The 16,441-nt window shown below is 44.5% G+C and overlaps 1 protein-coding gene across 3 annotated transcripts in view; it reads left to right on the top strand.

The window, feature by feature from the left end:
* The first annotated feature begins 2,266 nt into the window (after positions 1 to 2,266).
* The window catches only part of FOXN3 (forkhead box N3), a 399,107-nt gene continuing 384,932 nt past the window's right edge, over positions 2,267 to 16,441 (top strand). For 2 of the 3 annotated variants that reach the window (XM_053889698.1, XM_019461991.2), the window contains exon 1: positions 2,267 to 2,421. The gene's annotated coding sequence lies outside the window, so the exon portion shown is untranslated. The remainder of the gene's footprint in view (positions 2,422 to 16,441) is intronic. The other variant, XM_053889699.1, reaches the window with a different exon arrangement.

Here is a 16,441-nt window from a genome sequence, read left to right as displayed (position 1 = left end):
GGACACCCTCCGTCTCACTACGAGGACACGTGTATCCGAAACCCCTGAGGTTCCAGGATTTTTCGAGGACTTTCAGTGCCGGGACTGCATGTAGAAAACCAAGTTCTACTTGAGAGAACCTCGCTCCCCCACGTGCCAAGTGGATCTCGGTCTTCGGTAAGAATCAAAGGGGGACAGGCAACAGGAGCGTTTCTCAGCCCCCCAAATCTTCAGTGTTGCGTCTGCCAGGCTGGCCTGGACAGCCCCAGGACAGAAATCCTACCAGCCAGCTTCCTCTTTGAGCAGAGACTAAAATATTTTCAACTGTCCCCTTGTCTCTGTTCTGGTTAATTGCTCTCCTAGCGCAGGTAAGAAATGAGGGCTACGGAAACTACCCGCCTTTTTGTTTTGGATGCCTCATTTTCCACAGTGCTTAATGGAGAACTCTTTGGGAGGGCAGGTGGCCCCTTTGAGAAAGAAATGTTGGGGACTGACTCTGAGACCCTGGTGCCTCTGCACACCAGCTGTGTGATTTTTTGGATGAGTCACTTCACCCTTTGGGACTTCCACTCTCTCGTTTGAAAATTGGGGATTATGATGTCCGTCTTATCACAGAGGTGTGGTAAAGATCACACGAGATGTATGCATGAGTACTTTGAAGCTCGACAAGTGCAACATGTGACAACTAGGTTTTGTTTTTTTTGTTTTTGTTTTTTTTTTGTGTGTGGACGTAAGGCAGCGGAAAAGGCGTCTTTGATGTTTAATTAATATTAAAAATCTTCCATTACATTTATTTAGCTACAATCGGGAAGGAGGTGGGCACGAGTGATTTTCAAAGGGACTTTTTCTGCTCCGAAAATAGAACTCAGAAAACACATACTTGATTTTCCTTTTGGTGTCAAACCACAGCGCCATTGTTATTAGAAGTTTTACAGAATTGTGACCTTCAACCTTGGTGACGTCAAAGACTGAAAGCAAGCTCCCGGGTCCCGAAGCCTTTCAAACAGGCCCCTCAGACTAAAGCACTTGTATTTTGAATTAAGGGCTAATAGAAGTTTCCCCTTAAATGAGCCCTTGCCAGTTTAAACATTGCCTTCCAGGTGGGCTGCGGTAAGTGAACGTGCTGACAGGTCACCGAAAGCCCTTTTGGGGACGACGAGGAGAATCTGTGATAGGGGTTCAGGTAACACCCGTTCTGCAGTTAAAAGAGAAATCTAGAACTTACATTTCCCTAATTGTTCATAAGCTGACTTGTGTATACACCTAGGACCGAGATTTACTTTCAGTTTACTGAATTTGCGGATTTTCGCATTTGTTTTAATTTGTAATTAAGTTTTCTCTAGGAGGCCCACCATATGCCACCATCAATTCTTTCTCATTGATTTCGCCGGAGATACACGAGTGTGTGTTTTGATGCAATTTTTGAGGTCTTTTGAAAATCAAAAGACTAAGTGTTTAGCCATATGGGCCTTTGTTATTTAAAATAGCGTACGATAAAGTAAGAGAAAGCAAAATGCAAAAAGGACCTGTTAGGAAACAAAATAATTGGAAGACTGTTTATTTTATTTTATTTTTTATTTTTATTATTATTATTTTTTGCTTTTTTAATGTTTATTTATTTATTTATTTTCAATATATGAAATTTATTGTCAAATTGGTTTCCATACAACACCCAGTGCTCATCCCAAAAGGTGCCCTCCTCAATACCCATCACCCACCCTCCCCTCCCTCCCACCCCCATCAGCCCTCAGTTTGTTCTCAGTTTTTAAGAGTCTCTTATGCTTTGGCTCTCTCCCACTCTGACCTCTTTGGAAGACTGTTTAAAAGATGGTTTTAAACACACCAGTTTTCAGTCTTTTTTTTTTTTTTTTTTTTTTTTTTTTTTTTTTTTTGCGTTAGATTTTTGAAATCTGTCTTTGTTGATTCCCGCGCTGGGAAGGTGCACAAGTGCACCGGGCAACCCTCCGGAAACCAGTTACTGCCCTGCGCTTCGCGCTGGGGCTGCGGCCACCAACCTCCGCCTTCGGGGAGTTCAGTGGAGCCAAGGTGTTCCTTTTCACATCTCATGCTACGATGTGACACCAGGCGCCGGTTCACCCGCACGCACGGCGTCCGGTTTTGAAAGGGGCCGACGGGTTTGTCTGTTTTGCGGGGACTCCCGGCGCTCACGAGCGGCCCGCCGTACGTGCCGGCTGCAGACCGGGCCGCGGGCGGGCGGGCGCGCGGCGCGCACTAGGACCCAGCGGGGCTCCGGGCCCCGGGTGGGAGCCGCGCCGCCGACCCCGGGCGGGCGCCGGGGCTGGAGCCGGGGTTCCGGCCGCGATCGGCTGCAGCTCGGCCGGGAGACGGCGCGACCCGGCGGCGGGGCCACCGGCGAGTCCAGCGCCGCCGCAGCCCCCCGATGCGGCCGCGAGAAGCAGCGGGGGGGGCCGGCGATCGAAGGTAACGAAAATGGGGCTCATTTCCTGCCTCCCGAGCCTCTGCTCTGGCTCAGCATTGTCACGAGAAGCCCTCGCTGCTCAGGCTGCTGCATTTTGGGGGCACCCTTTGATTTTTTAAGGTGTCCGCCCCCATTTTGCCACCTGGTTTCCGATTGATTTACAGCACGCAGCCCGGATGGGCAAGATCCAGGGAGAGCAAGTTGAATATTTTCATTAGTTTTGGCTCAGAAGTAAGTTCATTAAAAAAAAAAAAAAAAAAAAAAAAAAAAAAAGTTTCTCAGGCATTTGTGAATCGTCGTTTTTAAAAATTAAAAAAAAAATAGACAAGTGAATAATTTTTTAAAAAATGATCAAATAATGGATGTAATTCTGTTAATCACTTCCCAGGGCTTTACTTTTGTGGGTTCCCCAGGCATTACTTTTATTTTCAGGGAGCTAACGTGTTCAATGTGGAGTTTGGCTCGGGCAGAGTTTACAGCATTGCTGTCGTAACTGTTTTGCTATCAATTATGAGCAGCGTCAGCTCTGTGGGCAGTTTAAACCTCTTTTCACACACTGTAACTGGTTATCCTAATATGACATGGACAGATGAGAGTCCCCTTCGAGGACCGCGAGAAGGTTTCTCTTTTTGGAGAAACGTTGTTTTTGGGGAGAAAACCACGATTACTGGCCGGGAGGCTGGAAGAGACTGTTTTTCATGCTTTGTTTATACTCCTGGGATGACATTTGGGGAAGGGAAATGCAGTCTTTCTCGGCAGCCTTTAATTGTGGGATTATTAATTTATTTAATTTATTAGTTTCGGTCGGCTGGGCTCGGGGAGCCCTCTGTCACAGGATGTGCTTAAGGTGACACGTTTTGCTAGCATTTGGGACACATGATTGCAAATGTAAAATGTGCCTCCTGTGGGCTGGTCTGCTGGGGAGCCCCGGTGTGGAGCCGGTCGTAGGCAGGGTGCGCCTGGCTCATTGAGGAAAAAGGGAATCATTTTCCTTAGCTAAGGAAGACATCCTGTTCTACTCCTTTTGTTCCCTGTTTTTCATTGATCGCCAGCTCTGCCTTAGGAGAGGGGAGTGCAGCTCTGAGTGCCGAGCGGAAGACCACACAAATGACTCTAAACCACTTCAACTCTCACACTGATTGGCCAGCTAGATGGAGACTTAGGAAAACAGCCACCCCAAACCTTCTTGTTGAAATCTTGCCGTAATTTCAGATGAGGCTTCTCCGTGCACAGATTCCCGCAAGATTGCCTTTTTAAAATTTCGCGTGCAGTTTGCTTGCGATCACCTTTATGTGTAATTTTTCGTTGTTGTTCCTATTCCAGATAAAGTAGGCCATTTTGGTGACAAATTTCTTTGCAGACGTCAGCTGCTAGCTTACATGTATAGACATATCGCTTTACAATACATTCTCCATGATTTCTCCTCGGGAGCCGGAGAAGGCAAAGTTGTTCAACTTACAAGAATTTTTCCTGGGCGTGTTTTTGACCCGGATATTTAAATTTCACCCTCTGCAGATGGATGCTTAACTGTAATTTACTCTGATCGCTTAAGTGTCCTGGGCATTAACACGTATCATGCACTAAATTTAAGTCTGCAACCGTGAAAGAAAAAGGCAGTGAAGAGAGAATAAGCAAAATCAGCTGGCACACTGTTAGAAGAAATTGTGGCACCTGGGTCGAGGAGAATGCATTTCCCATCCCAGAAAAGGGGCATTCCTCACCTTAATAGAATAGGAATTAGTAAATATTGTGGAATTGTGTATCTATGGGACAAAAAAATACATCAGGCCCACGGACGTCTTCCTTTGAGCCTTTAAGCACTTCAATTAAGAGAAACACTGTCTCAGAAGTTGTTCAACGTATAAACACTTTTCTGATTGGCTTAAAAATTTAGACACAGGAAGTGGATGGTATCTAATAACCCATGAGTGGAGACATGGTTGTCATGGAAACTGAGACTGGTACCCCCCCCCCCCAACACTCACATACCCTACCATAACCACCACTTAAAAACAAAACAAAACAAAAAAAACTTGCATGTCTCACAGATGCCTGGAGAACGTGTTGGCTTCTGTAAGCTTTCCCACAGCATCTGCTGAAACCTGAGACCATGCCTGTCAAATCAAGGTCATTTTACAACAACAACCAAAAATGCAGTCTCCTGGATTTCATAACTGTATTTTTCTTAAAAATATGGGAGGAAAAAAACCCCTTAAAGCAAGGATGAGCACACGTGCTTACCTAGCAGTTTGCCACCTCTGAGTTGTGCAAGGCAAGGCTAAAAAGAATGTATTTGAGCGCTTAATTGTGGAATCAAACTGATTTGCGGGTCTACTGTTAGAACGAAGCTCTTTTTAGAGCTGTAAAGCCTCGAACGTTACCTGTGGATACAGAGGCACTTGGGGAAGGTATAATGAAGAGTGTCTGTTTGCAAGAGGGTTCAACGTCGTACTGTAGCAATTAAATTCAAAGAACTGGCACTTTGGAACCCTGCTCGAAGGCTGCCTGAGCAGGGATAAATAAAGACTGTGTCTGGTGCTTTGGGAAGTACAGGGGAGGGTGTTCTCAATAGCTGAGCTGGGAGAGGAAAACTCCTGAATAGAAATAAACTCTTTCAAAACTGCAATTAGCATTTGATGAACTCCCGAAAAGTTTCCTCTTCTTTTGTAGATGAGCAGACTGTTGTAGTTTGTAGGGTCATTGAGAGGTTCTCAAAATCAGAGTTGCGAATATTGTCATTGCCTTGCTCCTGGTTTCAACGACGAGGGTCGAGAAGGGAGCAAAGTTTGCCCCCCCCCCCCCCCCATTGCACTTTGCGAAGTGAAAAATAACCAAGGAGGCCCTCTCCTCAATTTTGACTCTGGCGATCAGCGTGGAAACTTGTAAATATAATACCAGTGCGTTTCTGACATTTCTCTCATCTTGTCAGTGGTAGTCTTTAAATTCTAAATTCTCGATATGCGTTTAGTAATATCTTCAATCATGATTTATAGCATTGTCTTCTTTTAATTGAAAATGGTCAGTTTTGGATCTTATTTAATGAACACTTTGATCTTTTTAAAGAGCAGCAAATTTTCCTTGTTTTTATCACCTAATTGCATGGGGGGAGAGAGGCGGTGGACAAAATCCCGGTTGTATTTTAATGTTTATACGATATCCTGAGTCTCTGACATAGGATATATAGACTTTAGAAGCGAAAGAGCAATGTAGCAATCACCTGTTGGAGTGAATCAGCGTATATTTCATGATCCCATGTTGTCAAACACTTCACTGGTTGGGATTTGGTGAAAAGGGTTGCATTTAATGGCACAACGCTTCTCCTTTAGCAAAGGATTTCCTGCAGGGAGCTTTCTTATCTGTAAGTATGGTCCTTGGCAGGAAGCAAGTCGGTTGGTTGTTTTTACAAACTAAAGGAAATGAATGGGAATTGTTGGTCTCCTAGAATCTGCCTGCCTTCTCCATTGTCTGTCAAATAGTTGGCTCAGAATTTCTAAAGAGACTGCAAATCTTTGGCATTTCTGTTGATTTATTTTTGATGTTGGTAGTGGAAAATTGGTCATTATACTGCTGTGTACAACTTATTTTACCAATACAAATGAACAAGATGTTCAATAATATCCTAATTCATTTTCAGTTGTCAGATATACACATACTCACTGAAGCTGGCCTTTTTTGATAGCTATGCCAAATTTCTAATAATTAGTCCAGAATACCAACCAAATGTCAGTTTCACGGAGAGCTAAAGGGAGAGTGGCGGCTTCATTCTTTTCTTTGCTTATAAGAAGAAAATTCATAAAGACTGCATGTCAGGTATATGCCTGCTTTGCTGATGGCAGAAGATTGGTGTAGGGGGAGGGTCCGAAATTGGGAAGGGGGTGCTAAATCCATTGTACAGTTCATGTGAGAAAAACAAATCTTAACCTCGAAGACATTTCTTGTGTAAAACTCTAGATTACGCTTGGGATATTGTGAATAAGTATATTTGATTGTTTTAATTTACGCATGTTTCAAATTCTGGAAGAGGAAACAAGGGTCTTTAAAGGGAAATAAGTAAGTACATAAACCCGCATTTGAAGGAAACAGCCCTAGGGAGGGCTGGTAAGAGCATCTGAGGGAGAAAGTGATTTGTTGCAATGGTTTTCACACATTTTTTGAAGACATCATTTTTTGTTTTATAATGGAACCTTACGCAAGACCCTAATACAAGAGCCTAACAGAAACAGAGCTGCTTGGGAGTCGGGGGTGGGGGGTGGGGTGGGGAGGGGGGCGGGAATCAGGAGCCAGGAGCCCAGAGCTCCGCTGTCTTCCCCTGGGTGGTGCCTGGGGCTCACCCTAGAAACCTAGTACCTCTGTGAAACAGTTTGAAAATCATTGCTTTTAACATGTCCAAAATCTTCTCTAAGGAAGGCCCAAGGGAATGGCTTGCCTAGCCCTGGAACTTCTTAGGTGAAGAGAGAACTTTTGCCTCGACAGTTTAAGAGGCGCTTGTGCTCAGAGTGAGTAGGAGAAAGGTACGTCATACAAGCATGTATATAGCAAAAGATTCGGCGGGCCACAGATACGGAAAAAGCCCTGGACCAGTCTATTAATAAGGAAAGGAGAAAGGATGTTTTCTAGGGGTTAATTACAAACCAGGGCCTCCCTTGCCTTGTAAGTTATGGGAACGTTGCACAGAGGCGTTTGACGACACGTGGTTATGACTGTACTGGAATGCATGGATTTATTCTGTTCCCACCTGAGGATCTGTTGTATCGCTGTTATTCTATTTGTCAGTGAAAATTATTTCATATTAAGTGTCACTCATGAGATGAAAGTGTGCCAAGCTATATAATCTGCTTGGCAGGCTCAGTAGTGTTTTGAGTGTTGAGTAAGACGATAACGCACAGATGATATTTGAATCTCCTCAAATAGATTCGCATTATCTCTGCGACCGTGCGATTTACTGAAACGGCAGTGTTACCCGGAGGTGGGCTCGGTTTTCCTCTCATACATCCCAGAGCTACGAGTATGAAGGTTTCTAGGGGTGGTGGGCGGAGAAATAAGTCCCCTTCAGTTCCACTCGTGCTCTTCAAGACCCCTCGATTCGCGCACGCACAGTTTCGGAAATGAGGCGAACTCCGTGGACATTTCAGGCCAACTGTAGTGCGTCGTGGGGCCACGGCCATCCTCCCTGCATCTTGTCCTGGAGACCGCACAGTGGGGGAGTCTGTAGAAGTAGAAAGGATGGACCCCTCTCCGTGTTCTTCTTGTGACTTCCACGGTGGAGTTGGAAATGGTGTTTAGAATAATCAATGTTCTTCTGGGAAGTCACAGGTCTTCCAACAATTTGTGCTGGAACTTCTTTTTTCTTTCTCTTTCTTCCTTCCTTCCTTTCTTTCTTTCTTTCTTTCTCTCTTTCTTTCCCTATTTTTTTTTAAATAGGCACCACACCCACCGTGAGGCTTGAACTCATGACCCTGAGATCAAGTGTCACATGCTCTCCCCACTGAGCCAGCCAGGTTCCCTGGGAACCTTTTTTTTTTTTTTTAAGAAAACATTTCCTCCACAAAGATGAAACTAATATGAGCACAGAATAGTTGGCTGTGGTAGTGGATGGAGAGAAAAATGATTGTGGTTAACTTTTATTTGTTGAATTATGTGGAAGAAAGCTTTCCATGTTTAGGCTGTTCAAAGCTATCTTCCTCCTCTTCCCCCTGCATTTCAAAGAATGAGTGTGTATGCAGAAAACCGATGGAACTGTCCCAAGGCATATTCATGAAAATAAACCAGTGATTCCTCTTGAGTGAGCATTTAAACTCCATGTTCTTGGGGACTTCCCTTTTTGATCTCAAGGACGCATCCCAGTTGCCGGACCTGGGGACCTGGCGGAAGGTGCTGAGGGAGGACTTCAAATGTTATGCGGGGTGCTGCCGGCAGGGTACCTTTGGGGATGTCACTTCCTTAAGATTCGGATAAGCAAGTCTTCAAGTCTTCCTTGAAGAGGGGGTTTTTGTATGTTATACGAGGCTAGATTTTACACAATCTCAGATATCTTTTGTACATTTTGACATTTTCTGATTCGGCAAACTTAACATTGTTGCAGCCTTTAAAACAATTACCATTTAATGACTAGTTAATACAAATCTCTAAATTAAGGTAGTCATATCATCTCGTGGGACTAGACTTAGCACTTCTTTAAACATTTTTTTAATGTTTACTTATTTTTGAGACACACACACACACACACACACACACACACACACACACACAGAGTGTGTGAGCTGGGGCTGGGCAGTGAGAGAGAGAGAGAGGGAGACACAGAAGCAGAAGCAGGCTCCAGGCTCTGAGCTGTCAGCACAGAGGCCGATGCGGGGCTCAAACTCACGGGCCGTGAGATCATGACCTGAGCCCAAGTTGGACTCAACCCACCGAGCCACCCAGGCGCCCCTAGATTTGGCATTTATAATGGTCTCTTGAAAAAGAAATAAGTTTCTCTGGGTAAGTTAGACAATGTTGGGAAACAGAAAAATTGTATCACACTAGTAAGAGGCTTTCGTTTAAAAGGTACCTCCCCAGGGCGCCTGGGTGGCTCAGTCGGTTGAGCGTCCGACTTCGGCCCAGGTCACGATCTTGCGGTTTTTGAGTTCGAGCCCCGCGTCAGGCCCTATGCTTGGAGCCTGGAGCCTGCTTCTGATTCTGTGTCTCCCTGTTTCTCTGCTCCTCCCCTGTTCACGTTCTCTCTCTCTCTCTCTCTCTCTCTCAAAAATAAACATTAAAAAAAATTTTTTTAAAGGTACCTCCCCTACATGACTTTAATTAATTCCTATTAACCTAGTATTAATATACTGCTGCTATGACTATTACTGCTAAGTAATGACAAATATATATTAATATCCCATTTTACAGATGAGGAAACTGAGGCCCTGTGTTCCTAGGGCCTCATACTCTTTGGTAGCCAATTAGCTCTCCTGACCCCCAAATTCCAGGCATTTTTTCCACCCCACCAGCTACCTCACAACTGTTCCGGCTCTTTCTGTTGTAGGCTGGATGACTGCCCCTTCCATGCTTGAAATGGAATCTCCTCCTGGGAAAACACTACAGGGCAGGGTAGGGAGTATTTGATGTGATTTTGGCAAGAAATAGGGTTTTGCTTCTTGAGGTTCTGTGTTCCCACATCTGACCTTCAAGGACGAGAGGGACTTTTTCGTTCCCTTGTCAGAGATCACCTTCCTTCATTCGTCTCCCTCTTTTGAGTTTTCCTTCATCTCCCCCTGAGCACATTCACCTACTTGGTCAGTGAAAAGCTCTCACCACAGGGAGAGGGCATTCCTGAATTACCCAAATATTTCACTTAGTCTTTCTGTCGTGGCATCCACAGAAACAGATTTCCCAGCCAACATTCACTTTTGTAATTCAGACGAGCTGTCCAACAGACTGCGAGGTGCAAATACAATGACATTTCCTTTATTTTCGGAGTAAAAACCAGGGGGCTGACGTTGTCAGCTTAGCAGGATGTCTGGTATCTCCTTCCTGGGGCTCCCCTTCCCCTCAGCTATACAAACCCTGCATGGGCTGATACAGACCAAGTGGAGTGGGGTCAGTTGGACTTGCCCCGTCTAAGCCCGGACCTCTGCTGCTTGCAAAGCTGGCAGAGCAGGCTTCAGCCAGAGAAGGTTCGCAGGGACTTGTTGACGCCCTTGGTTGGCAACGGTCCGATGCTGGGCTGGGGTTGCACTAGGGTGTAAGCCCCGGCAGGGAAGTGGCCAGGGCCCCAGCAGCTCCCACACCACTCTACTCCTCAGCTCTTTCCGCAGGGTCGGGCATGTGGACGTCGTAGAAGAATAATCATTTAAAAAAAAATTTTTTTTTTTTTACATTTATTTATTTTTGAGAAACAGAGTAAGACAAAGCATGAGCGGGGGAGGGGCAGAGAGAGAAGGAGACACAGAATCCGAAGCAGGCTCCAGGCTCTGAGCCGTCAGCCCAGAGCCCGACGCGGGGCTTGAACCCACGAACTGTGAGATCATGACCTGAGCCGAAGTCGGACGCTCAACCGACTGAGCCACCCAGGCGCCCCAAGAACAATCATTTTTAAAATCCTCTGGACTCCAAAACGAAGGAAGATCCTGGGAGAGTGTTTTTCAGTCCAAACAAGTGGGAACAAGAGACAGAGCCTAAGCTCTGAGTCTGAGCTTTCGGGAAGAAATTTTCAACCCGGACATTCATTTCGTTGTTGTTTTCCTCTGTTACCGCCATTACCCTGTCTCCCAGGTCAGCACACTTGGACACCTGCTTGTTTTACGTCCATGTATCTAATTTATCACCAGAGCTCCTGGCTGCTTTCTTCGAAATCCTCCGGAGATTCATCTCAGGGAGACTGCAGGTAACCTGGAGGGGGCTCTGTCCCTCCCGGTCCCTGTCCTTCCTCTGCACTCCTGAAGACTTCTGTCCCTAAAACACTCCGCAAGTGCCTTGGCCACTTAGAGCCGTGTGTGACCTTGACCTAAGACCCAGTGATATGGAAATAAGACTCAGTAATGTGGAAATCCTGAAAGCATTATTGTGAAAGTTAATCACAGAGTCCCTGAGGAGCACTTGGCAGAGAGCCTGGCACATAGTTGCAATTTATCGTAACTCTTTTATTGTTGTGTTGCTATTGTTGTTGTGTCCCTCCTGTCCTAAGAAGCTGTGGTGATGTTCTGTTGCTCCCCTTGCCACGTCTGTCTTCCTCTGTCTGTCCAGACCTTCTGTCATCTTGTCCTATCCGTTAGTGCTCCGGGATTGCCTCCGGAGCCGGTCCGGGTTGATTCATCCCTGAACTTGCTTTCCCCTCCAACTCCTCTGCCTTTGTTTATATTGCTCCTAGTTCCTATGATCCCCTGATCACAACCTTCTTCTTCCTCCCTTCACATGTGGGAAAGATGCCAATTTCACCCCTTCTGCAACTCCAGTGTATGGAGAAAATGCAACTTATTCATTTTTTTTTTTTCTACAGCAAACCATCTTCCCCAGTGCACACCCATGGATTGCTAGGAAGAAGAATAATAGCTTTCGATCCTATCTATTTAAAATCTGACTGGGGCGGCTGGGTGGCTCAGTCGTTTAAGTGTCCGACTTTGGCTCGGGTCATGATCCTGCAGTTCGTGGGTTCGAGCCCCACGTCGGGCTCTGTGCTGACAGCTCGGAGCCTGGAGCCTGCTTCGGATTCTGTGTCTCCCTCTCTCTCTGCCCCTACCCTACTTGCTCTCTCTCTCTCTCTCTCTCTCTCTCCCTCCCTCCCTCCCTCTGTCTCCCTCTCTCTCAAAAATAAACATTAAAAAAAAATTAAACTTCAGTTCGGTCCGGTAATCCAAACAGTCCCTTACAGTAATTCCCAGTCTTTCTAGGAGAACAGTGCCCATTCGCTGGGGTGGTGTAGCCTCCTTTGCCAGTGATGGTTTGTGTGGGAAGGAGTGTCAGGCACATTCTTCCCTTGTATTTCTTACGGGACGAGCAGATTCAGCCTCCTTTGGTGGAGTGACCTCTGCTCTCGGGGGCTGGGTCTCTTGCCCACTGGTGCTGCTTGCTTAACACTAGCAGCCGAAGTCCGTGACTGCTATTAGTGGAGTCTTATCCAGTAGTTGTCAAAGACCCACAGTAAGATACAGATACTTTGTCAGGAGGTCCTAGAAAGCACATATGGACATTGTATGCATGGATGGACCATACAGAAGACATCATTATTGGGTTTTTTTTAACAAAGTTTACTTACTTATTTTGAGAGAGAGAGAGACCACATGAGTGGGGGAGGGGCAGAGAGCGATGGAAAGAGAGGATCCCAAGCAGGCTCTGTGCTGTCAGTGCAGAGCCCAAGGCAGGGCTCAGGCTCGTGAACCGTGAGATCGTGACCTGAGCCGAAACCAAGAGTGGGACGCTTAACCCACTGAGCCACCTGGGCTCCCCCAAAAGATATTACTATTCTTGCTACACTCCAAGCACTCTGATCTCTTCCATTCTTTTGAATTGAATTGAACTGAACAAACCTCACTGTGACGCTCTCTGCTGACTTAGTCCCACTTCGGCTCCTAATTAGCAGCAAACTCTGAGTTTTAGCCACACTGTCCCTCAGCCGACTGGCCTGGTGGTCTTTGCAAGGGATCCGCTCCTCTGGATACAGCTGACTGCAGCCAAGTGCCTGGCTCTGGGCTCAATCTCCTCCTCTCCCCCCTCCTCCTCCCCGCCTCTAGCCCCTCACCTCACAGCTCCCTCTGCTTGGGCACGCCGTCACGCTGGGCTGATGAAGCTGTGTGCCACGAGCTGTGTGCCACGTGTGCTGGGAGATGTGGGGCCACCTCTTCTCGGGGCTCCAAAATGGTGCAGGAAGACGGCACAGGGACATCCCTCCGCACTCAAAGGACATCTGTCTACACTCAGCATTACCTTCTGTATTCAGGAGGCAGAATCACCCAGGAGTAGTAGGTCAGGGCGAACAGGAACCACTCCACTGTCCTCTTTTCTCTCCTGTTTCTTTCCCGTAATTATCTGGACTCAGAAAGGGGTGGCCTCTTCTTCAGTTTTCCCTCTACCGCCTCATCCTTCCACCATCCAAGGCAGGGAGCTTAGCGATTCCCACTCCCTAATGGGTCACAAAGCATCTTCCACTGTCTTCAGTTAGATTCTTTGAGCTGGTTCCTCCAGATTCCTAGTAAATGGTGGAAAATCCTGTCCCGGGACAAAGCCAGACTCTCAAGGCTGTGGAATTTCTGCCTCTGGTGGAGTCTACTAATTTCCCATCTGTGTCCATTCTGTGCAAGTTTCAGCTGGGGTCAGCTAACGACCACATTTCCAAGAGTCCCTTGCAGCTAAGAATGGCAAAACTCTAGCTTCTGGGATCTGAGTAGATGCGTGGGGTTTCTGTCTGGTTTGTGTCCTTGTTTTTCTTTATAGTTTTATCACATATATATTTTTTAATCCCCAAACTATGTGTAGTTTACCTTTGCAATGCTTTCATATAAATGGAAACATAGATATGTGTATGTGCGTGTATGTACTGTGTCATAGTTTAAAATATGTTTCTTACTATGAACAGGAACAAAAAAATGGAAAGCCTTTGCATTATGGTAACTGGCTAGGTATGGAATTTTTGGTCTCATAGGGTATAAGCATCTTAATGCAAATTGGTTTCAAAAGTGCCTGTGCTCGTTTATACTCCCACCAGGAGTGAATATGATTTTCTATTGTTTCGTGTTCTCATGGTATTTAATATTTAAAAGTTTTGCCAATGTAATACGTGTGGAAATAGCTCATTATTATTTAAATTGTTTTGGTTATTTTTTTTTTAATGTTTATTTATTTTTGAGACAGAGAGAGACAGAGCATGAATGGGGGAGGGTCAGAGAGAGAGGGAGACACAGAATCCGAAACAGGCTCCAGGCTCTGAGCTGTCAGCACAGAGCCCGACACGGGGCTCGAACTCACAGACTGTGAGATCGTGACCTGAGCCGAAGTCGGACACTCAACCGACTGAGCCACCCAGGCGCCCCTAAATTGTTTTGGTTATTAATAAGTGTGAGTAACTCATCATAAGTTTGTTGGTCACAAACGTTTCTTCGTTTGTGAAGTTCCTATTGCCCTTTATCTAGTGTTTTCCAAAAAATGTTTAGTTTCTTAGATCTCTGTAGTACCTCTTTCTGTTTTCCACCTGTATCTTTATTCTTTCTACTCTTTAGTGTTTATTATTTTTTTTAACTTTCTAAGTTCACAGCTTTTGAAGTTTTCTTTTCTATTCTTTTTAAAGATTAAAAAAATATTTTTTAATGTTTATTTATTTTTGAGAGGCAGAGAGAGACAGAGCACAAGCCGGGGAGGGGCAGAGAGAGTGGGAGACACAGAATCCGAAGCAGGCTCCAGGCTCTGAGCTGTCAGCGCACAGCCTGATGCGGGGCTTGAACCCAGGAACTGTGAGATCATGACCTGAGCTGAAGTCAGATGCTCAACCAACTGAGCCATCCAGGTGCCCCTAAAGATTTTATTTTGAAGTAGTCTCTACACCCAATGTGGGGCTCAAACTCATGACCCCAAGCTCAAGAGTCGGGCACTCTTCCAACTAAGCCAGCCAGGACCCTCTGAAGTTTTCTTTCTTTGTTTCTTTGTTTCTTTCTTTCTTTCTTTCTTAAATGATTATTTATTTTGAGAGAGAGAGTTAGAGGGGCAGAGAGCAAGGGAAAGAGAGAATCCCAAGCAAGCTCCATGCTTTCAGCATAAAGCCCAACATGGGGGTCAGTCTCATGAATTGTGAGATCCTGACCTGAACCGAAATCAAGAGTCTGACGCTATTGGCATCTGGGTGACTCAGTCGGTTAAGCGTCGTCTGACTCTTGATTTCGGCTCCATCATGATCTCACGGTTTCGTGGGTTTGAGCCCCACGTTGGGCTTTGCGCACTGACCATGTGCCTGGAGCCTGCTTAGGATTCTCCTCCTCTCTCTCTCTCTGCCCCTCCCCAGACTCTGTGTCTCTCAAAATAAATAAATTAACTTAAAAAAAAAAAAAAAAAGAGTTGAATGCTCAACCAACTGAGTCACCCAGGCGCCCCAGAAGTTTCCTTTTCTAATACAAAAATACAAGCTATAAGTGACCTTCTAAACCCTGAGTCAGTGCTATCTCCAGAGTTTTAGTATGTAGAATTTTCACTCTTGTTCAGTTCTAAATAACTTCTAAATTGATTATGATTTTTTCTTTGTTCTCTGCATTATTTATAAGTGTTTGGTTTCAATTTTCAAACTTAAGGTGTCTTTCGAGTTATCTTTTCATTATTGATTTCTAACAATTGCATTTTTGGGGGCATAGAATACAGTCTGATGATGCCAATTATGGAGCGTAAGTCAAGCGTGTTAATCGAGTTTTAAATCTTTACTATTTTTATTGATACTTTGCTGATCTATTTTTAATTGAGAGAAGTGTATTAAAATTTCTCACTAAAGGAGTACATTATAATTTTTCTCGATATATTTTGACGTTACCTTATTTGGTGATACATTTAGAATTTCTGTGTCATCTTGGAGAATTGAATCTTTTTTTATTATGAAGGAATGCACTTTAACACTTACGGTGCTTTTTGTCTTAAAGCATATTTTGTCTGATGTTCATGCAACAGCTCTAGACAACCATGAGACATGATTAGCTTCCTCTTTATTAGTTTTTGCTTCCTGTTTTTCCATGCTTTGTTTTTTTCAAACTCTTTATATCCTAGTATTTTGGATGTATCTTTTACATATGACATATAGGTGGCTCTTGTTTTCAGGCAGTCTGTTAAATATCTTTTAACTGAAATTTGTAATCTGTTTATGTTTATTGTAATTACATATGTATTTATTCCTTCATGTTATTTTATCCTTTCCATTTGTCCTGCCTCTTCCAAGTTTCTCTTTCTTTCATTTCTTGCCTTCTTTTGAATTGATGACCTTTCTTTTCTTATCTTATATATTCTTCCATAGTGGTTTAGAAGTTTTATATTCCTTTATTATTCTTTTCGTGGCTCTCTGGAAGTTTTAGCATGTATACTTATCAACGTCTAAAAGTAACTCATATCTTTTCTCTCCTCCCAAATAATGCAAGGCTCTTGGACCACTTAACTCCAGTCAATGACCCCTAGTTCCCCAAATTAGGTCCCATTTTTGCTCAGTGTTTTAGTTGTATCTTCTGTTTTGTTAACCATACATTTTGGACATTACCATTATCATTTTAAAATAGAACTCTTTGTTCAGATTTACCCACATATTTACTCCTCCTTGCTTAGAATTCCTTCCTTTACCCCAGCCCTACTCCGCTGGATCACTTCTCTTCTTAGATTTCATCCACTGGGGATCAGTTGAGGGAAAACTATTTCAGTATCATTTGTGGGAAAATTCTGAGTTTTTTTCTATAGTTTTGTGAGGTATAAAATATATTTTTGCTAGATATACAATTCTAGTTATTTTTCTGTCAACACATTAAAGATGGTCCATTATTTTCTGTTTTCCTCTGCTGAGAAGTCAAGTCTAATTCTAATGGCCACTTGTCATTG

Source organism: Panthera pardus, unplaced genomic scaffold, assembly GCF_024362965.1.
Source record: "Panthera pardus isolate Hobbes unplaced genomic scaffold, ASM2436296v1 HiC_scaffold_24, whole genome shotgun sequence".
Lineage (NCBI taxonomy): Eukaryota > Metazoa > Chordata > Mammalia > Carnivora > Felidae > Panthera > Panthera pardus.
This window is presented reverse-complemented; position numbering and strand designations above follow the sequence as displayed.